A 22,117-nucleotide genomic window follows, 5' to 3' on the forward strand; every position below is an offset into this window, starting at 1 on the left:
GGGGGCTCTTACAGCACTTGTAACATTCCATAAATTGATTGTATCAAGAATATTTGTATATAAGTTGCCATCATCATTTCCAAAATATTTTCTACTTGAGCCCTTGATATAAGCTCCTCGTTTTCCCCACCTCCACCAACCATCCCAACCTTTTGAATCTTTGATCAATTATATATTCTTTTTATTATTGTGTATCTTACAACTGTTCCTTGTCTCCCTCCACCCACCCACCCACATTTCTGTTATTCAACCGCCCACATTATGGGGAGCTATATATTCAACCTTATGGCGTGTTCCCCTTTTTCCCCTTTTCCCCCACCCTGACCATCCCCCTCCCCTCATGATATTGCTACTCCCACTACTGTTCCCGGGGGCTTTATCTTCCCCGAATCCCATGTGTGGGGCGCTCTTAGCTCTATCAATGAGTGTTCTCTGATCTAGCCAGAATCAAAAGGTATAACTGGGTTATGTTAGTAGGGTGGATGGGTTGAGGGAGGAAACATTCAGGAACTAGAGGAATGATGTGTTTTGTTGGTGCTAAAGTGCACCTTGGTTGAATCATCCCTTCCTTATAATCCTTCGTGTGTGTGTGTGTGCGTGTGTGTGTGTGTGTGTGTGTGTGTGTGTGTGATGGGAGGGGGGATATCCAGTTGTCTACAGATGTGCTTTGGGTCTCTCTAAAGCCCCCGTTTGCATTCATATAGGCCCTCATAATTTTTAGCAGAGGAATTACATTGTACTAAACATAAATTAGAAAAATGAGGAAATGTGTTCAGATTAGGACATATCAAACCTGAGTCACCAGGGAATTTAGGAGAAAGATTAAGTAAATACTTTTCTAGCTATTATTACTCTTTGATGTATCTTTACTCCTACTTAGGAAAAAGACTGGGCTCACTACTCCAGTAAAGAGTTACATTATCTGCAATGCAAAGGAGGAATTCTACCCTGTCCCATAGTATTGACTCGCTGGCAGAGTTTGGTCTTGGAATTGTCCTTTATTAAGAAGCTCTGATGGTTCCATGATGGAGGCCTGTTGGTTGTGCTCTGGGTTGTGAACTGCATGGTCTGCAGTCCACAGCCAGCTGCAGCTCCCAGTTACAGTGACAGTCTGAGAAACCCACAGGGAGTTACTCTGAGTCAGAGTTAACTCCGGAGCAGTGAGTGAGTGAGTGAGTGAGTGAGTGAGTGAGTGAGTGAGTGAGTGAGTGAGTAATGGCTCAATGCATTAAATATTGGATTGCTACCCAAAGGATCGGTGGATGATCCATACCACTATCTAATCCTCAGGAGAAAGATGAGGCACTCTACCCCCCTGAAGACTTACAGGCTCAGAAACCCCGAGAACAGTTCTCCTCAGTCCTATAAGCCTTGCTATGAGTCCCAGTCCTGACCAGGGCTGAGGTTTTTGCTTCCCTCACTAAGAGAAAGAGCCAAAGGGGAAAAGTGTCGAATGTATATGGTACAGCTTGTGGCTGCTTGATGGATTGCTTGAGGGAGGGAGTGAGGGAGTGAATATATTACTTGCAAAGTTGACTTTCTTTCTTTCCATTCTAGGAAGAAGAAACACAGCTAGAACCAAAAGAAAACAAAGGCAGACTTACTGTTTCGAAGGTTCCTGCAACAGTGCAAAGAAGACACCCAGTGACTGCTGTGGATGAAAAACAAGAAGGTAATACAAGCCGTAAGTCAGTGCCTGCCTGAAAATTATTTTAGGCTTAAATGCTACTAATATGTACTCAAGTGAGAATCAGTTGATTCAAAAATATCTATGCCATTTAAATATTATTCATTAGCTAGTTCTTTTCCTAAGTCTCTCAATTACTGCTTCCAGCAACTTTGTCCTACAACGCTTCAACCCTTATACTTGATTGACACTTTCCTGAGTGGAGATAGACTTGTATTTCCGTTTCCGATGCGCAGTGGTATATGTTCTTATTCATGCCTCTGTAACTATGTTTTACAGAGGTGAGGTCAAGATTAAGATCACAAGAAGAGCATCAAAGAAAAACATATTGGATTTCTGAGGTACTATCTCTTTAAACTTTTTTGTAATTTTACTCTAAGTGTACGGGGATGTTAATAGGCTAAAGAGGATGCGTTTATTTGATTTGATTATGTTTGCAGTGAACTTGTATGCCACTAAATCCTTCAAGACCATTTTACTTTTCTCTGTTTCTTAGCCACTTAGACTAATATTTAGATTTCAGGGGAAAGGAGTGTGGAGGATGTTTTTATTTTTATAAAGTCATTTTAATTTTTATCTTGCTAAACACTCCCTTGTATTGTTGCTGTCATTGTTGTCCCCACCTCAACCCTCCCCTCTCCCTGTTCCTACCCCAATCCCTGGGCGTCATCATCTTGTGTAAACCACATTGCTTCTGGCTTTTCCTTATAACAAGGATGACATAAGTATCTTTGTAAGATGCAGTTTGCTAAGCAAAATGTTCTCCAGTTTTCTCCATGTCTTACAGTGTTTAAGAGAGTTGTCATTGTCTTTTTCCAATGCATAAAATTCTGTAGTGTGAATGTTCCATAGCTCGCTGATACATGCCTCTAGAGTTTGGGGTTTGGGGCTGTTTCCATGGTTTCGCTATTGCAAAAACTGCTGCAATAAACATATCTGTACATATGTCAGTTTGTGTTATTTCTTTTGGTTATATTCCCAGGAGACAGACTGCTGGATCATGAGGTTCTTCGATGTGTGTTTGTTTTAAGAAGTGCCGCTGTACAATTCTACATTCTCACCAGCATCTTAAAAGCATTCTTATCATCCCCGCTATTGGGGCATTTCTTATTTTGAATTTTGCAAAAAGTGTCATTGTGAAGTGATACCTCATTCTTGTTTGAATGTGTATTTTTCTGGTTGCTATTGATCATGAAGATTTCTTCATACATTTGTGGGGGGGCGGTATTTATCCTTGGGACGTTGTCTATTTGTGTTTGTGCTTGCTTTTTAAGTGTTTTATTTGTATTTTTCTTGTTAAGAGCATCAGTGAAAACAGGGAAAACTTTAGGACCCAATACAGGTTGGGGTCCTCTACAGATTTTGGACATTAATCCTTCATATGAGCTTTTATAACTTAATATTTTTCCCAGTCTGTGTGGTCTCAGTGACCCTTTTGATGAAGTCGTTGTTGTGCTTGAATGGGGTCTTTTGAGTAGGTTCCGGTTCTTTGTTGTGTCTTCTATAGTGAGTGTAGATATTTTAAATTTTGTTTGGTTGTGTCTTTATGACTAGTATCAGAGTCACAAAGTTTGTTCCTTGTTTTCATTGATGCTATTCATAATTGTGTAATTTATATTTAGGTCTTTGGTCCCTCTTGAGGTTGTTTTTGCGCATGGTGTGACATAGGAGTCTTGTTTCATTGTTTTGCAGGTGAAAATCCAGTTTTTGCCTCACCATTTGTTGAAAAGACTGTCTTGAGCCCATTTAGTGTGTTTTATTTCTTGATTAAAATTTAGATGCCTTTAGTTAACTGGTTTATATCTGGGTTTTCAATTCTAATCCATCGTTCTTCATATCTGTCATTGAACGAGTTGTGATTACTGTTGCGATTGTGATGGCTACATAGGTTTTCAGGTCTGAGAGAGAGAGGCCTCAGACTTTGTTTTAATGTTTTAATGTGTTTTACTTATTCTGGGTTTCTTTCCTTTCCATAGATGTTGGCAATTTGTTTTCCAATTTCTCTGAAAAATTATGGTGGAGTTAGGATCAGAATTGATTTGGATTTGTAAAGTAATTTTTGAAATAATAACATTTTTGCTATATTTGATGTGCATATCTTGGGTCATGGTAACATATTCCATTGGGGTAAATTCTTTTTTTCATTTCTTAAAGAGTAATTTGGAATTTCATTTGTATACACCTATTGTTTCTCTAGTATTTACTCCTAAAAATATTTTTGTGTAGTTATTGTAAATGACAATGCTCTTTGAATATCATTTTTTGAAATATCATCCTTAAAATAGAAGACTGAGTGATTTCTGCACGTTGATCTCAATGCCTGCTATGCTGCCAAATTTTCAATTAGTTTGAGCAATGGTTTGTTCAAATCTTTGGTATGTTCTATATATAGCATTACATGTCATCTGCAGACAAGCCATTCTTATTTCTTCTATGCAATGAGGACACATTCCTCTTTTTTATGTTTTTGAATCTCACGGAAATACCCAAAACTATATTAAATAAGCTTCTTGATAAAGGGCTACCTTGCCTAGTACTAGTTCAAAGAAAAAAGAAGCCATTTCAATGTCTCTCTATTCAGTGAATTGCAAGCGACCACTTTTGCATATAAGGTGTTTATTAGGTTGAGGGACTTCCCTTCTACACTTACTTTGTTGAGTGCTGTAATTGGGAAGAGATGCCGTATTTTCCCAAATGCCTTTTCTGCCTAGATTGATATAACCATTTGGCTCTTCTTCTTTATTTTGCTTATGTGATCACTTGAATTGATTGTTTTTCCTACTGTTAACTCATCCTTGCACATTCAGTAGCAATTGCACTTGATCTTGTTGCCTAAGTTTTTTGGTTGTTTTTTTTGGGTAATTCTGTTGACTAGTATTGCACTGGAGATCTTGGCATCTATAGTCATTAGAGTTTTTGGCTTATCTTTTATTAGGCCATGGTACTAATGATTAAAAGAGTACTGAGAGAAGGAGTTTGAACAAGTGTAGGCTAACGACTATTACAGTACCTGGATTATTCACTTATATAAGGTAGCATTCTGGGACTGAGGACTCTTTGTAAACAATGGGAATTGGGGATCAGGACAAAGTTACAATAATATTCACTGACCGTGTCAGTCACAGATCTTTCATCTTTTTTATGTATTTTTATGTATTGAAGGCATGTGGTCCGGCTTGTTTCTGTTGGAGGCACTCTCCCCAGGGTATTTGGGCTGCCTTCTTAGTCTCAGAGACTTGGGGCCCTGAAATTGGGGGACTTCTGGATATTCTTGTTTTTGTGTGTGTGTGTGGCAGTGGATGCCTTACAGCACAGCTGTCTTGGGCTTTAAAGCCTTTGCTTTGGCTTTCGTTTGGGGAGAATAAAGAACTTCCTTGTTTGCCTTCGGTGCCATCTCCATAGAAAGGAATCTGTACACATCTTAATACAGCTTTGAAGATGTAAGTAAATGCATGTCCACCTACTGACAATTCAATACTCTTGGTATAGCCATTTTCCATGTCCTCACACACCATGTGATTTCAGTCTTAAGGCCTCAGTCTATAGGTATATTTGAGGTCAAGGCTAGTACACCTAGTGGGGCTTTTATATAGACCCCGCTGGTGTGGCTTTTGGAGCATATTGTGTACTTTGAAAATCCAGAATTCATTGTCCTGGTGTTCTATGGCACAAGACCTGGGTCTCTAGAGAGTGTACTGGTCGCACTCAGAGCAGTGGGACTGATTAGGTGCATATTGCCAGGCACAATCACAGATAGTGTCAGTTACAGGTCTTCCATCATAATAAATACATATTTTTATGTATTGGAAAATACATAAAATATGCACCATATCCTATAGGGAGAGGGAAGCCGACTGATATTATTGTGTCTATAAGAAAGGGTCCCTGTTTGGGCTTATTCAGCTTTCCGGCTCTCAGGGAGCTTATCGTTAGTGGAGGGATTATGTTCCTCTAAGGACAGACACGGTTGCCTCCATCAGAGGGGAGACATATGGCAGTTCCTCACCACACCACAGGACCCTATTTCCATGCATAGTTTCCCAGGAGTAGAGAACAGGGAGACTGGTGGTTGGAGGTGAGAGGGGATTTAAAGCAGGGGCGGTCAGGCAGAGGTGTGCCCCATGTACAAGTAGTTCACCATGTAGGGGAGAGGGAGACACAGAGACTTGCTCCTAGGCTTCCTGGCAGTTGTGGAAACCTTCCTCTGATAAGAACTGAAATCTTACAGGGAGCGGGGGGAAGGAGAGTTGACGAGGAGAGCAGGTAGAGAGATGGAGATTCCGCACAAGGCCAAGCTATCTGACTTCCACAGGAGGGTCCCCGGGGTCAGAAAGCAAGGAGAAATGAAGAAGGAATGAGGGGGCTTGTTGAGAGGGGGTTGTAACCAGGGTGAGGTCAGGAGGGGAAAACGGAAATCATCACACCTGGACCAATAGCCAACATGAGAAACGGAGGAGAGGTTGAAGTGTGGTCAAGGATATTGTGTTGCTTGGATCCACAGTCAATGCTCATGGAAGCAGCAGTCAAGAGATGCAAAGACGCATCGCCTTAGGTCCATCTTCTAGCAGTTCCAGGTCTTTAGCATATTGAACAATGAGGATGGGACCTTGAGGAATAAGAAGCCAGCGGCCAGCCATGGTATTTTCAATTGCCTCATAGGCATGTGAATTCTGCACTTAGAATAAGAAAGAGAAAACAAAATTTGGTGCGGTGACTTGTCACTTGAAACTTTGCCGATGAGATTTTAAATGTTTGAACTGGAAATACATATCTGTTATTAAAAATCAACTATGTGCATGGCAGGGAGATACTGAATATTCAGGCAAGAGCTTATGCTTCAGTAGGTGGAACAGAAAAACAATCCAACAAAAATTTCCAGGTCATTTTAAGTCTTCATACAAAGGAAACAAAGACTGTGAGGTTACAGAATATTGCGAGAGTCATTATTCTGGGGTGGCTGGGGATGGCAGTGGGGGTGGGTTTTAGGCAGGTAGAGTGTAACATTGAAGCTCCCTAATGTCTAGGGTGGGAAGGAGTGCGTCCGGTGAGGGTTCTGCCTATGAGAACAACGGATCCTGCCTACCTTGTTCACCATGTTACTCTTCACATTTGGGGAGATTCCGAAGTGGGAAGTATGCGTGTCACCCTCATCATCATTCTTCCCGCTTTGTGGAGAAAGGAAGATGTGCATAAGCAGTGTCTGACACATTTTCAGTGCTTATTTTCCAAATTACTCTCCTTTTATGAAAACTTTCAGTGCTTTTCCCCCCCATATGCTCCTTAAGTTGAAAAAAATGCGTTGTACTAGAGTACTTGCTTGGTAGTATTTAAATATAACCTAAAGGGTAAAAATTCTTACTGAAGATCATTGTATTTTATGGTAAAAAATTACATTCCTAAAGCCCATGTTTGCCTACATCAAAGAACATGGAAGATCTCCTGTTTATGGTCAGCATGACAATACTGTGCCCTATGGTGTCTTGTCAGGCATTTTACTTTTTAAAAATACTGTCATGTATAAGTACTTTGTCTTCAGTGAAATCCATATCAAGCAAGTATATTTATTACAGCATTTGTTTAGATACCTACTTTTCCTAAGTGCTCTTTTTTTAAAGGGGGAAATTCAGACTACAATTAGCTACTTGAAGATGCTTGTTTATAGAAAGAGTTACCATAAATCAGTATTTTTATATAAATACATTTCCCCTGAACTTTCATCCTCAGCTTACAGAATTAATGCCTAAATAAAGATAAAATGTAGACATGATTTGGAAAACAAAGATGAGATGCATCATTGAAATGTTTAGCTTTTCAATTCATGCTTCCCTAAGTTTTAAGTGTAACTACTTTTAAAATAGGTGCTGTCAGCAAAGGATAAGTAATCTTGTAAAACTGATTATTGGCATTAATGTTAACAGAGTGTACTCAAGAGGTCTCCACAGAAGAATGCTGATGATTTAGTTGCAGCCCCAGATATATCAGAAAGACCAGGTAAAGCTGTATCAAAAATCATTTGAGATATTTTTTTAGACATGAGTACTGATAAATTCTGATAGCCGAAAGAAAATGTACAATGGAGAAAAAGAAGTATGATGGAGATACCTGATAGATGTTTAGAGAAGGTGTCAGTAACAGATTAATTGAAAAGCGTCACCAGAGAAACAAAATTATTACTTTCAATTCCAAATTATGGAAAGTCAGTAAGTTAAGGAAGAACAAAGGGGTCAAGAGGAGGAGAAGAAGAATGGAAGGACAGAGTACGATGAGTAAACAATGGGAAAAGAAACCAGGGGCACTCAGAAGCAGGTGATAATAACAAATACTTCTTTAGAAGAAGGAAGCATGGGATATTAGAAAAGGGGTGAAGAATATGGAAGGAGATTTCAATTCTAATTGTCGACAACTTGAGGTATAGTTTTCCACCGACTAGCTCCCACATAGGGAATTCATGAAGGAATGAAGCCTTTAAACGTGCCCCCAAATACTCCAATCTCACTGCCATTGAGTAGATGTTAGCTCATAAGGACCCTATATCATGCTGTAGAAATGACTGGCCCCTGTGAATCTCAGAGACTAAGTCTATACTGGAGTAGAAAAGCCCCATCCGTCTCCTGTGGAGAAGTTGGTGGATTTGAACTGCCCACTTTGCACATAGCTGTCCAAGTCATAACCAGCACGCCCCCAGGGTTCCTGTCCAGATCATACAGAGCTGTTTCATCTACAGTGGACGAGTCAAAGTGTGTGTGGTCAGGGATATATATATATTTTAAAAGTTTCTGTTTCATAGGACAGCATCACATATGCCTGAAGAAGGGCACTGGGAAAAATAAAAAGCAGTGTCTTGTTTGAGTGAAAGGCAGGAGGTAAAGTCTGATTCATGTATCATTAATAAACATTATGACTTTTAATACACAATTAGTTCACGAGATGCAATAGGGAGGAGGCTCAAGGTTAGATTCCAGAAGGAAGAGTTGAGCTGAAGGAATGTGGAAGCTGACATAATACAATCATACTCAGACTCTGACTCACGAAGCCTGGACTTCTTTATTTCGAACAAGCTACCAGGTGATGCCAAAGTTGCTGGTCCTCAGATCCCTTCTCTGATTAGCATGGGTGTTAGATGTCCCTGGAGCTGTCTGGAAGAAGGATCTTGGGATAATGGTTTAAATCTGACTTATTGAGGAAAGGCATTGTTTTATCTAGATTTTACATGGAAATCATTTTAGATAGTAGAGGGAGGTAACATACCCAAATAATTGAGGAACTAATCATGGGTAATTTGGAAAAATAATTGAAATGTTTTCTTGAATACTAAAATTTCTATTGTCAGTATAGACTAGACTGGCTTTTTTTTTAGACTGGTTTTTAAACATCAAGTTTATTTAAATCCTCAATATTCTGTAATTAACCCTACCCCCTCTTTAACAACATATTTCACATTGAAACTGTATTGTCCATTATTCCTTCCCTGCATTTGAAAAAGTTTCTGTCATGAGTGGATCATAAAACTATGATGGCTAAATGATAGGATAGAAGAAATGTATCCCTCCTATATTGTGGTAAATAATGAATATTTTTATGAAGTCTTATTCTATAAGTAGCTCTCCAAGAAATCAATTTAGAATATGTTATGACTTGGATGAGAACTGAAATATACATTCAAGGCAGCTGTCAACACAACTGGGTACTTATTAAATTACAGGACAAATTGAAGAAGGTGATAAATATTTGTAGGATTATGATACAAATGATTTTGTTGCATCATAATTGGAGCTACATTTCTACATACGGCCTTGAGCTTTGATTAATTTTTATCAGGGTCGTGATTTGTTCCTTTGATGAAAGATCCAGTTTCCTCCACTCAATCAGTATGTCAACATTACTAATGGACACTTTAATTTCAGTTGCAGTGATTAGAATAATCATCTCATGTTTGAAAGCTTCATTGCATTCTTTGTTAATCCTATATTCCTATAGTTCAGTATTTTAAGATGGATTCATATTTCTTTCATGTTGCCTTTGGAAGCAAAGCAACAAGCAACCAATACAAAGCATGTACGCTGTACAGGAGGATGAGAATCCTGCTTGATAATCATTCCTCATAAATGTGTGTGATTAGTTTTTGTCATATTGCATGCAATTGATTGTGTCCAATTTGCCCTGTAGATTCTCCTGTGAATAAACTACATTTGATGGTCATAACTTTAAAATAAAACTTGTGAGTCTTTCCTTTAATTAGTAACCCCAGATTGTATGAAATGTGCCTTAACTGTTACTCCTCTTGTTTTCATTCCCATTCAGACTCCTGCTAATGACTTAGTACTCCAGGATGTGGACACATCCCGGTCAGGTGCGGTGCACGATACACATTTCACTTACGAACACGGATATGAAGCTCTTTGACATGTTCACAGGATCCTGGTTTCTGATTTATGTCACTTTTGCAAATGCAGTTGAAAAGTTGACATAAGCCATGCACATATCAATGTTGTTATTCTTGTTTGAAAAAAGATCTAGAAGTTTGAGAAAAGATTTTACCATAGTAAGATTGAACTCATTTTTCCATTTGTCGACTTGTACCCCTAAATTGCTTAGTTTGGAGTATCCTAATGTCTTATAAATGCACAGATGTTAACAATGGAACGCTGAGAATTTTTCTTGATGCTTTCAAATGTTCACTGGACTTTGATCTTCTCCAGGAGCAAAGCCTTACTTGTTTGTGTGTGTGTTTTAACTTGATTTCATTTCAATATTCTCATGGTGATGATCAGAAGTCAACCACATGTCTACCTCAGCAGACCTGTGTGCTGTATTGTACATGGATTGAAAATGCGGGGAAACTTGTTCATCTTTCTTAGTCGCTCTTTGAGAGACACAAACTATGAAAGAATTCATTCTACTCTTCAGCCGTAGGATCAGCCTTAGAATATCCTTTATGCTCTTCACTATTATTTAGACTTATCGAGAAACTTTTGTTGAAGCCGGTTGTCCCTACTGCTATGGTAGTACTGGAGCTGAGAAAGTTTAAATGCAAGCGAACCTACTCAGAAATGTCATTGATTCCTAGAGTATGACACCATCAAACATCACATGGTGGCTGAAAACCTTCCTGGGGTACTTATAAGAGACAAAGTAAAAATGTCTAATGACATTTTGGATTGGTATGAGAATCGTGTGTCTCCCTTGGGCTTACTGATGCACATCTTGGGAATCCCGAGTTTCTCAGCTCATACTTTAGAACCACCAGGTTACCCTCTAAGATGTACATCCTTTCTCGTTGTTCCAAGGGTGGCACAACCATTTTTGCTCCCTAACTGAGAGGTTGGTGGCTCCTGTCCATATGATGCCATAGAGGGCCTGCTGATGGACTTCGGTCATGTTGCAGCCTTTAACCCCCGGAGCAAGTTCTGCTGTGACACACGGGTTTCTATCAGTGCAGTGCCCTGGAAGAGAATAGATTTGGGTTTTAAAACCTAGACAGCCTCCTTTGGGGTAAAATGAATATTGTCCACTTGGAACTATCCTTTAAAGCTTTACTGTTACAATTCTTGTTTTGTTGTTGTTGTTTTTCTTTCACTTATAAAATTTTCAATAAATGAAAAAAATATTCTCTATATTAATGGCTTATTCCTGAGCACAATATTATTCTTTATCTCTAGTGTCAACTTGTACTTCCCCTATATTTAAATGGTACCTCATACATATTCATGATGCTAATCCAAAGCTTAAGAAATGAATTTGAAGATTGTGTATTTAAGAAAAGTCTTACAAATATAATAAAATACTTTCATTAAAATAGCATGTTGATTGATGGCTTTAAAAAGTCATGTCCTAGAGCATACACGATATACTTTCATGCATACTCAACCTTAAATATGTACGCATAAATTTTGTTCCTAAGAAGAAAGAGTGTGAATCTTTGCAGCATTAATAGATAAGTTTCATGGAATGTAAACTAAATAATTGAAAGTTCTGTGTGAACCCAGGGACATCAAACAAAATAATGTATAGACAAAAGGAAAGACAACTTCTACTAAGCTTAAATAGATCAAGAGCACCTGTGTTGTTGGTTGCTGTTAAGTCTGTTCTGATCTAGCGCAAATACAGGGCCTCAGTAGAGCAAGCAGACCACATGCCAAGTGCAGGGAGCTGTCATGGAGGACTGACTGACTGTAAGGGAGAGGAAGACTTGTGACCGCTTCACTGAAACAAGAATTTGTGTATTTATCTAAGCTGTTCAAATTTATGTTATTATTTACCTCTCATAAGTGAATGTTTGGTTTTCAGAGTTTTCAGATTTGCATTCTGCCTGTGTGAGCCAAAAACTTTCTATGAAATCTAACATTGATGATGAGCCTCCATCGAAACCACCAGCACAGACCACAAGTCATTCAACATCTGCAAATTGTGGAAGGATAACCTTAGCACGAAAAGTAAAGGACAAAAGTGGAGCCAAGTTTGTAACTCGGGATGATCCTGTCGATGACCAGAGTAAAGCAGAGCCATCAGAAAATTGAGGGAGCAGAGAAGGTAACAAGCATAGTGAATACAATCTGAGTCCCTCTCTTGGCTTCAGTCTACACATGACGCTCCCAAACCATTTTGTGCAAAACTTGCTATGGATTGACTCCCTTGATCCAACCTGCCACCCATCCATTCTTTTACACGGTATTTGCTTTCTTCGTCCAAACAAAGCAGCAAAGCAACGGCTAGGAGTATTTGGAGGAGGCGTTCTTCTTGTAGGCTAGTAGAAAGTGTATTCACACTTGACAGCAGACAGTAAATGGTGGGTTACTTGGAGAACTTTGGGACAAGAGGCACACCTTAGGTGGAGGGTTAGAGATGGCATATTCAAACACAATGTGACTGCTTAACTATTTAGGTCTGAATTTAGAATTGTAAGTATGACTACATTCCAGTGTGACTAAATTAACACCATCTGAAAAGTAAAAGAGAATTCAAAGTGCTATTACCATATTAATGGAAATCATTGAAACTTTGCTATATAGTTCCTCTGCCAAGCATGACCGTGTATTTTATTACCTAATAATACCCATGTTATTCTATTTAATGAGTAAAGGAGCCTGGTTGCACCATGGTTGAAAGAGCTTGGCTGTTTTTCGCAGGAGAGCCATTGGAAATAATCGTGTCTCCGCAGAGGAAACATGTGGTCCTTTGCAACCAAGACAAGTACAGTCTTGGAAACCCTTCCCTCATCTACCAGTATGGTTATTATGAGCTGCAATCTACTCAGTAACATACACCAGTAACAAGAGTGAATAAATAATTTACATGTATTAGGACTTTAAAGAAGTGCCTTGACAGTCTATAGTGAAACAGGGATAGTCCATTTTATTTCTACTGTTCTGCACAGATTGTTGATTGATTGCATCCAATTTGTCTTACTTGATGTAGATTCCAGGGCCTTGATTTCACTAGTCCTACAAGTTGGCCTAAAGAGCCGTGGTGGCAGTTGGGATAGCTTGAGGCTGCCAACTGTAAGTTTGGCCGTTCAGAATCCATGACTGCACCAAGGGGGAAAGAGCAGGCTAATGGTGCCCTGAAAGATTTACCCCTTTGCTGTCCTCTTACAGCGAGTCACCATTGCCTGGACAGCAGTGGTTTTATGTGGGGATGATTAGGTCTGTGTTCATTAATATTTGGATGTGATTTAAAACCAATAGCTATGTCATCTGTCCTTAACTGTAGAATGAGGTTGCTGTTCATATTTATACACATATTTGACATCCACTTTCTCACGGTCATGATTTGCTCCTCAGATTAACCATGACTTTTGTCTCCATCAACCAGCATATGCCCATTGTGGATTATGGACAGTGTTACTCTCAGTTGCAGTGATGGAAATCCTAATCTCACTTTTGAAATCTTGTTGGTTTGTTTGTTTTATTTTCAATGGAAGGTAAAAGAATGATCGCTTTTAATCATAGTAAAATTTGTCTCTTCTTTCCAACATTTTTATTGGGAAAAATATACATATCGTACAATTCAGTAGTTCAATCGTCCAATCATAACAAGAGCATTTGTACAATCAGCACATAGATCTTACAGCAACCCCTGTCATGAATCACTTGCCTTTAAATTGAGTTGTGAAATCACAATGAGTTGTTCTGCTCTCTTTGTCCTCCAGCTTTCATTATTTACTCCAGAATCCCCTTTCTTAGCCTAATGCCCACCCCTACCCAAGCAGTCACTATCATCACTTATATCAGTTATTGTCATTCTACCTCCTCTCCTTCGGCGCTTCACGTCTGGGAAACTCAACAGATGACAATGGAAAACAAATAATACTAAAGGGTTTAGAATAAGATCATAATAGGCTGAAGACAAATATATAAATAATGAGTGTGAGGGAAAAGACCCCCATCAACATTCAAGAATCAGGAAAGAAATTTCAATAATGGAACATCTTTGAGATGTTCGCACCCAGAACTAATTCAGCTCGTGTATATGGTGAGGACAAAGAGGCCAAGTACCACATCTGATCCAGCGTAATGGAGATTACAATGGTCTCTGCATGAGGGTAAGGCTGCTCCGGACTCTGCCTTTGACCAGAGCGGATCTGCCAGCAGTTCTGTCTGACTGGATACTCTGCAGGTGAGTTTTGGCCTCCCTCTTCCCTCCATAGCCTTCTACAAATTGTGTGCTCGTAATTTTAGCTCAGATACTTTTCTCTTCACTATACTCAGTTTTTGTAATTGATGTCTTTGGATCACCCAAGCTGCTGTGCTTCTTCCGTGTGGGCTTAGTTGACTCCTCGCTTAGATGGCTGCTGGTTTGTGTACAAGCTTTTAAGACCCCAGGCAGTATTCCAATTGAGAGCCAGACACCATCTCCTTCCTTTGCCACCCTTTGCTGTATGACCCTGTGTTCAGCAATCATTTCATGTAGGTGAGTACTGAGCCGGCCCGTGAGGTAAGAACTCATTGTTCTCAAGTTGGAGCTAGGATTCAGTGTGAGCCCAGAGTTATGTTTTCTTTTCTTTTTTCAATTTGCTGGAACTTTTGAATTATATTATATGTCATATTATGCCATAGTCCACGCATGTCAAACCTAATTATATAATTGCTGCCATTTCAATCTCGAAACGTACTTTTCCCTCCTGATCACTTTTGCAATCTTCATGGCAGGTTTGTCTTTGCTATATTCCTATTGTTTCTTCCGTTTTTAAAGATGACTCAAATTCCATTCATGTTGCTTTTGTAGCAAACACAACCAACACCCAATCCCAAATAAGTAAGTCACCCATTTCTAAAGCCCAGCATGAGAATTTGGCTTGATACTGAATCCATATGAATGTGTGAGATTAGTTTTGTCATGTTTACATGCCACTGATTGTGTTCACTTTGCCCTTTAGTTTCTGCAACAAAACATCGGCATTTAAAGGTAATAACTTTCATATAAAACTTCCACACTGTTACCTTTAGTTAGTGACTACGTTTGTGTAAATGGTTCCTTACCTATTAATCATCTTGTTTTAATTTCCATTCAGGATACCAAAGATGCTTCTCCTGATCAAGAGTTAGCACCCAAGGAAGAACACGCATGCATTCCAGGTACATTTCACAATACACGTTGTAATAAGGACATTGAGTCACTCGACATGTTCACAGGTCTTGCTTTTTATTTATTTCACTTTTAGCAAATGTTCGAGATTTGAAATTAGTCAGACTTAGGGCATTGTTGTTATTCATGCATGGAAAAGATATCCAGAAGCATAAAGGGATGCTTTTACCACAGTAACCTTGAACTCCTCTTTTTTCCATGTGTATGCTTTAACTCCCTAAAATCCTTAGTTTGAAAGTCTATATTACTTAGAACTTCACAGAGGTTAATTATGGAATGCTGAGATGTCTTCCTAATGCTCTAAAATGGTCACTCGAAGTTTGTTCTTCACCAGAAGCAATGTCTTACTTCCTCGTGCGTGTTTTAAATTTATTTCCCTTTAGTATTTTCCTAGTGATGATCTAAAGTCAACTAATTTTCTCATTAGCTGACCCTGTGTGGTGTATGGTACTCGTGTTATGAATCATTCTTTAGTGACAATTGGGAAGACACAATCTTTGAAATAATCAATTCTGAAACCATCTGGATGAGGATCCCTTTATGCTATTCCCTATTCTTTAGAGTGCCTGGGAGCTTTTGTCGGTCAGTTATACCTATTGCTATATCAGAAATGAAAGCAGAAAACAGTTAAATACAAGCATTTCTACTGAGACGTTTTATAGCTAGTTGAATAGGATGTTGTTAGACATCTTATTGTGTCTGAAACCTCCATGCTGCAGTGACAGAGAATGTCAGTGAAAATGACAAGTGACATGTTGTCTTGTTAGGAGAATAGCATTGTTCCCTTGGGCTCCCGGATAGAGATCTTAGGAATCCAGAATTTCTCAGCTCGTGCTTTGGAATCATCATTTTTCACCTTATAATCGCCAGGTGGCACAACCATTTTTGTTCGTTAACTGAGAAGACTGGTGCTTCACATGCACAGCATGACCCTAAAGGGCCTGGGGATGCACTTGCCTAATCCACTTGCCTGGGAGAATACTGGAGCACACTTCTGCTTTCACATGTGTGGGGTTACCATAATTTTCAAACTGTTTGAACTCAACTCATTTGTCGTTTGTTTGTTTATTTGTTTTGTTTCACCCCAGATTGTATGGGTATAAATGAATACGTTGCATTGGGAAACATGCATTCAAATTAACTCTACAGTTCTTTATTTCTACACTTATTTCTATGACATTTAAATTTGGTATTTCAAAAAGGAGTGAAATATTTTTCTTTCTATAATAATTGCTTGTTTCAAGTATATTGCTACTTTTGTTCTCTGGTGTCACCTTGTACATCCGTTACTTAAAATGGAAACACTGATACCTAAAGGTTATGATCTTGCTTATATATTCATGAATATAAACTAAAGATTATTCTATTGAAAATGGTCTTTCAGTTAAAAGAAGCCCATTGATTAATGGCTTAAACACTAAATCAAGTAATGTTTCTAGATTATGCATGAAATATTGTCATGCATATTTGAGCTTTAAATTGGGGGGCATGAATGTTATTATTAAGAAGAAAGAATGTCAATTCATGTAGACCTAATAAACTAGCTTTCCTGGAATGCAAAATAAATAATGAAAAGTTGTGATTGAACCCACGTAAGTAGAACTGAAAAAAAAATAGGCTAAAGGAAAGGAAACTGGTAACAATTTTTCATCTAAATCAGGAGCACCTGTGTGGCTGAGTGTTGCTAAGTCTAGTCTGATGTACCGAAAACACAGGGCCTCAGCACAGCAACCATACCATTTGCCACAGGCAGGATGCCAGAAAGGAAGCCTGTTCATCGGGAAGAAAAAGGCATGGGACCGCTTCATTGAAGCAAGAATTTGTGTATTTATCTACGCAGGTCAAAGTTATGTTGCATTTACCTTCTAATAAGTGAATGTTTTGTCTTCAGATTGGGATTGTTCCAGTGGGAGACAAACACTTCCCAAGAAGTCAAACATTGATCATAAGCCTCCATCTAAACCACCAGCACCGACCACACATCACTCAAGATCTACCAGATGTGGAAGGACGACCACAGCACAAAGAGAAAAGGACAAAACTGGAGCTGAGTTTGTAACTCGTGATGTTCCCGCCGATGACCGGGGGAAAGCAGAGCCGTCAGAATACAAAAGGAGCAGAAAAGGTAAACGAGCACAGAGAATCCAATCATAGAGTCTCTCTCTTGACTTCAGTGCACTTTGGACATTCCCAAACCGTTTTGTGCAAAACTTGATTTGAGTTTACTCTCTTTATGCAACCTATAATCCAACCACGCTTTTATGTAGTATTTACTTGGTTCATCTAACTAAAGCAGCAAATAAATAGCTAGGAGTATTTGAAGGAAGAGTTCTTCCTTGTAGGCTAGTAGAAAGTGTATATATCCTTAAGGTAGACAGTCAAGAGTGGGTTGATTGTGAAATTTTTGGACTAGGGAAACACATTAGATTACAGGTGTAAAGATACTATAGGTATCAATTTAGAAGTATAAATGAGACTGTTTCCATATGTAACTAAATCAGAAGCATCTGAAAAGAAATGTTCAATGATTTGTTGTCACTTTACATAATTCAAAATGCTTTTCCCCGTATTAAAGAGAATCGTTCAAACTTTGCTGTAAAATTCCTGTCTCTGGTGTGACCGTGTATTTGCTAACTTGGTAATACTCATTTCATTGCATTTCATGACTAATGGAGAGCTGGTTGCACCACAGTTGAAAGAGCTTTGCTTCTATTTCACAGGACAGACACTGGAAACAATCCTTTCTCCACAGGGGAAACATGTGGTCGATTGCAACCATGACAAGTACAATCTTGGAGACCCTTCACTCATCTACCTGTATGGTCATTATGAGTTGCAATCTACTCAGTAACATACACCAGTAACAAGAGTGAATAAATAATTTACATGTATTAGGACTTTTAAGGAGTGCCTTGACAATCTATAGTGAAACGGGGATAGTCCATTTTATTTCTACTGTTCTGCACAGATTGTTGATTGATTGCATCCAATTTGTCTTACTTGATGTAGATTCCAGGGCCTTGATTTCACTAGTCCTACAAGTTGGCCTAAAGAGCCGTGGTGGCAGTTGGGATAGCTTGAGGCTGCCAACTGTAAGTTTGGCCGTTCAGAATCCATGACTGCACCAAGAGGGAAAGAGCAGGCTAACGGTGCCCTGAAAGATTTACCCTCTTGGGTGTCCTCTTACAACGAGTCACCATTGCCTGGACAGCAGTGTTTTATGTGGGGATGATTAGGTCTGTGTTCATTAATAGTTTGATGTGATTTAAAACCAATAGCTATGTCATCTGTCCTTAACTGTCGAATTAGCTGGTTGTTCATATTTATACACATATTTGACATCCATTTTCTCAGGGTCATGATTTGCTCCTCAGATTAATCATGACTTTTGTCTCCATCAATCACCATATGCCCATTTGGATTATGGACAGTATTGCTGTCCGTTTCAGTGATTGAAAACCTAATCTCACTTTTGAAATTTTCTTTGTTTTATTGTCAATGATCACTTGTAATCATAATAGAATTTGTCCTGTTTTGTAATGAATATTTCAATTGACACACAATTGCAATAATAAACAAGTCAATAGTTCAGGCATTCAATCATATCAAGAGGAATTGTACTACATCTATCTTAGAGCATCCTTCCACTACCTCCCATGAGTAAATCGCCTTTACAATGAGATGTGCAGTCAGCATCAGTTCTAGTGTTTCCTTGGTCACTCCACTCCCCTAAGTGCCTCTGAACTCCCCTTTCCAACCCGAATGCCCATACCCTACCCTTGCATTCCCTGGAATGCCTGTATCTGTTATTATCATTATACCCCCACTCCTCCTGTGGTTCATATTTGGGAAACCCAACAGAAGACAGTAAAAGCAAATCGCACTAAGGCAGTAACAAAAAGATCATTATAGTTTAATGCCAAAAAGACAAATAATGGTGCGAGGAAGAAGACTCCTGTCAACATTCACGAAGCCAGGTTAGAAATTTCACTCATGGAACATCTCAGAGATGCTCGCACCAGGAACAAATCATGTATATGGTGAGATCAAAGAGGCCTAGTGTCACGTCCGATCCAGCCTAATGAAGATTACAATGGTCTCTGCATGAGAGTAAGGCTGCTCCGTCTCTGCCTTTGACCAGAGCGGATCTACCAGCAGTTCTGTCTGACTGGGTACTCTGCAGGTGAGTTTTGGCCTCCCTCTGCCCTCCAGAGCCTTCTACAAATTGTGGGCTCTTAATTTTAGCTCAGATCCTTTTCTCGTCAGCATACTCAAATTTTGTAATTGAAGTCTTTGGCTCACCCAAGCTGCTGTGCTTCCTCCGTGAGGACTGAGTTGACTCCTCACTTAGGTGGATGCGTGTGTGAATGCAGGCACTATTCCCACTGACAGCCAGACACCATCTCCTTTCTTCGCCACACTTTGTTGTATCACCCTTTGTTCAGGGATCATTTCAGGAAGGTGAGGATTGAGCCGGTTACGATGGCAGAACTAATTGTTCTTAAATTGGCTAGAATTCAGTGGGAGCCCATATCTTATGCTGAGATTTGTGATTTCTTTGTGTTTTTTTTCCTGCGATTTATGGGATTGATGTTTTGTTTCTTTTTAATTTGCTGGAATGTGGGAATTACATCATATGTCATATGATTCCATAGTTCAGTCATGTCAAACCTAATTATATAATTGCTTCCGTTTCACTCTTCAAACAAACTTTTCCTTCCAAGACTTCTTGATGGACTTCAAAATCTTCGTGGCATGACTGCTTAAACGATAGTCCTATTGTTTCATCAGTTTTTAAATATGGATTCAGATTTCATTCACATTGTTTTTGTAACGATTGCACCAACATCCAATCCCAAACAACACTACCTTTATGACTAAAAGTCTCTAAAGCCCACAATATTGCCAAACTTCCCTCCAAAAAAACTCTAAAGATAACTCCAAATCCAAAGAAAGCAAACAACTCAAACACTAAGAAATGTTTACCCTATAAACACCCTAAAGTCCGATTCGCCCTCAATCCTGGGGGAGCAGCCAGGTGGCAGCCGGTCCAGGAGACCCAGCACAGGCCCGGCGGGGGCACTGCAGAGGCCATGCTCAGGTCCCCTGCTGTGCCAAGCAGCTCAGGACCAAAGGGAGCCTGCAAAGCGGCCAGTATGCTGGGGCCTGCCTAGGGCCTGAGGAAATGGGGGCGCTGCTGAGGAACCTGCCAGAGCGTGGTTGGGGTCTAGACTTTTCAGGAACATGGAACTTCATAGCGGGGGGGAGGGGGTGCCAGGGTACCTGGAGGCTCCCAGAGAGAGGGTGGGGATGGGGGCTGTTGGAAGCGCTCCCCCATGCGGGGAGGATGGCAGGGAAATTGAACATGGGTGAGCGGGGACAGCTGACATGCTGGGAATCCCTGGCAGAGTCACTGTCTTGTCTTCCCCCTCTTGCCTCTGGAAGCAGCCCCTGAGGGCTCCACCACCACTATGCCCTCTCATTGGCTAAGCTGAGAATAACTCCCGCCCCAGGCGTGCCCCTTGTTTCCATGGTGTCACTTGACAGGAAGATGTATTGACCAAGAGGCGTGCTCATTACTGGTGAGATTGTTGGCCGGTGCTCCCTTGGAATTCTGTCTGTGCCTTGGACTCAGCTTCAGGCTGTGGGTAGTCGCGCACTCACCCACCAGATCTCTGAGGAGTACTGATTACCCTCTTTTCTATTGCGCTGAGTGGTGGGTGGGGGTGGGTAAGGTGCTTCTCAAAGAAGTGCCCCCTTAAAGGGACAGGCGCCTCTGCTGGGGTCCTACCTAGTCTGAGAACCTTGTGTGGGAACAGGGGGGTCGCTGTATTTACATAGGCGAAACATTCCCCAGGGACCCGGGTGAGTATGTGCGCAGACCAGGGCACGGAGCACAAAAGTGACTTTTGGAAAGTTCTTCTTTTGGTCATAATTCAGTGTTGATGGCCCAAGCCTGAAAAAAAGGTTATTGGACCACGAATAAATTACTTGAACCTTCATTTTGGAACTGTCATGTGAGAAGACTGATATTCGTTGATTAGGAAATTGTTCACAAATTGTGACGAATTCAGTTATAATGTTACGGATATTACTCGAGAGCAAGGAGGGTAACTGCTTCCCTTTGCAGTGTTGTTCTCTGAGTGAAACATAACCACAAGAGGGCGGGACTGGGCTGGAAATTCAATAGGGTATATTTGTAAGAGTCATACACCCACATAGAGTAGTGTGTACCTTTTGAGAATTGAACTGCATCCAACCAAAGCACCTCAGATTTATTTCTGGAAGAGTCTCCAGTGACTGCTTGCCCTATTACTGTCTTTGGGAAAGCTTGCTGCCTGTAAACTTTAGTCCTTGACATCAAAAAATGTAATCTAAAATCAAAAAGGTGTTTTGGAGCAGAGAAATAAGAGTGACAGTGACTCAGTATTTTGCCCAGTATTGAGAAACCAAAACCCAGAAGCCAAGGAAACACTCTAAAAGCTATAATCACACCAGGCAACACCCAAGACACCCTAAGAGTCATAAAAAATTTTAAAGCCTTGAGAAAAAGCTTAGAAGTCCTAAATAAACACCTTAAATGAAAGACAAACCATATGGGTGTCCTTAAATATTCCCCAACTTACCTCTAAAAAGAACTCTAAAGATAACCCCAAACCCCAAGAAAGCAAACAACTAAAACACGGTGAAATGTTTACCCTACAAACACCTTAAAGTCTGTTTCGCCATACAACACAGCGCAGGCAGGGGGGGGGGGTGGAGGGGGGGGCGGAGGGGCGCAGGGCGGAGGCCATGCTCAGGTCCCTGGCTGGGCCTAGAAGCTCAGGACCAAAGCACACCTGCTAA

At 40.1% G+C, this 22,117-nt stretch overlaps 1 long non-coding RNA gene across 1 annotated transcript; it reads left to right on the forward strand.

Annotated features, from left to right (window-relative positions):
• The first annotated feature begins 1,557 nt into the window (after window positions 1-1,557).
• On the forward strand, window positions 1,558-11,236 carry LOC142443397 (uncharacterized). The gene is made up of 4 exons (XR_012783512.1): window positions 1,558-1,672; window positions 1,967-2,028; window positions 7,606-7,678; window positions 9,989-11,236. It is a non-coding gene; the product is annotated as an uncharacterized LOC142443397 (long non-coding RNA).
• Window positions 11,237-22,117: the final 10,881 nt, after the last annotated feature.

Source organism: Tenrec ecaudatus, chromosome 3 (genome assembly GCF_050624435.1).
Source record: "Tenrec ecaudatus isolate mTenEca1 chromosome 3, mTenEca1.hap1, whole genome shotgun sequence".
Classification (NCBI taxonomy): domain Eukaryota; kingdom Metazoa; phylum Chordata; class Mammalia; order Afrosoricida; family Tenrecidae; genus Tenrec; species Tenrec ecaudatus.